A 1,450-nucleotide genomic window follows, 5' to 3' on the forward strand; every position below is an offset into this window, starting at 1 on the left:
GGGGGGGGGGGGGGGGCAAGGGGGGGGCCTTCAGCGGCGAGGCGGCCGTCTCCGTCGCCGAGACCTATCCGCAGCCACTCGCGCGAGATCTTGAGGTCCCTCGGGGCCACAACATATCCGGATAGAGACTGTGGGCGGGCAACCTGCGCGCCAATCTTCCCTATCTCAGTCGACGCGGCCGTCGCGACGACGAGTGCCTTGCCTGCACCGTACGAGACCGTGGTGCCCGAGAAGAGCATGTTGTGCCTCGCCTGGATCTCGGCGTCGGCGTCGGCGACAGGGGCCGTCTCCTTCATCACCGGCACCGACTCGCCCGTGAGGAGCGCCTGGTCGAGCCGGAGCGTTGTCGACTCGAGAGCCACCAGTCGCGAGTCTGCCGGCACGCGGCCGCCCGCTGCGACGCGGATGACGTCGCCAGGCACCAGCTCGGAGGCAGCGATGACGCACAACGCCCCCTCGCGCCATACCTCCGCGTCGTTGGGCTCGTACGCCTTGAGCGCCTCGATGGCCTGCTCGGCGTTCGACTCCTGCCACACACCGACGACGGCATTGAGCAGCAAGATGAGGACGATGACGAGCGGCTCAACGAGAGCATGTAGGCGCTCCCCGGCCTCCTCGCCCATTGCCAGGCAAAATGAAACGGCCGCCGCTCCCACCAGCATCTTGACGAGCAGGTCGTCAAACTGTGCGAGGATGAGGCGGAGCCACGGGGTCGGTGGCTCGTCTGGGATGGCGTTCGGGCCGTGCAGGACGATCCGGCGCTCTGACTCGGCGCGATCCAGGCCGACGGAGAGGTCGACGTCGAGGCGCTTGGCGGCCTCCTCGGCCGTCAGCGCCCATGATGCGTTGCATGCCATTCCGAGTCGAATGATGCGGGGCCGCGTCCAGTGGAAGCAGGCTGCACCGCGCTTCCGGCGCTGCTGTGCGCGAGGGCAACTTCAGTTTGAAGAAAACGGGCTCAAATCGCACAGAGGTTGCTCATCACTTCTACCTCCCCAGAAATCCCGAGGAGGCGCACAGCGTAGATATGTCTTGTGTTGCCGCTGTGTGCTGCACGCCCTGCGAGCGGGGCGGGGTGCGCACTGTCCCTCTGTGTAGTGTGTTCGTGCGTCAAAAAAAGAAAGATTGTTCCAGTCTTAGCAAGCAAAAGGGAGCACACACGACTTAGCAAGTCCGCACTAGCGACTGCCACTCGCCTAACCATGCCTCGTCACGAGTGCTCTCCCAATCGCGTACAGGCATACACACTCCGCCTGTTCTCACCCAAAACACTCTATCACACCCTTGCCTCCCTGCCAGAGCGAGCTAGATTCTCCCCGCCTCCCTCCCGCCTCTGCCGCGCGCCTTCTATGGACGTCAAGTGCAGCACCTAGGGGGAGAGAGGGGGTTTGCCCTGGTAGGGAGGTGGCGAGGCCGCGCACTGCAAACCCAGTGTGAGGAGTGGGGGAGC

The sequence above is a fragment of the Emiliania huxleyi genome, assembly GCF_000372725.1.
Source record: "Emiliania huxleyi CCMP1516 chromosome Unknown EMIHUscaffold_160, whole genome shotgun sequence".
In the NCBI taxonomy this organism is placed as follows: Eukaryota; Haptophyta; order Isochrysidales; family Noelaerhabdaceae; genus Emiliania; species Emiliania huxleyi.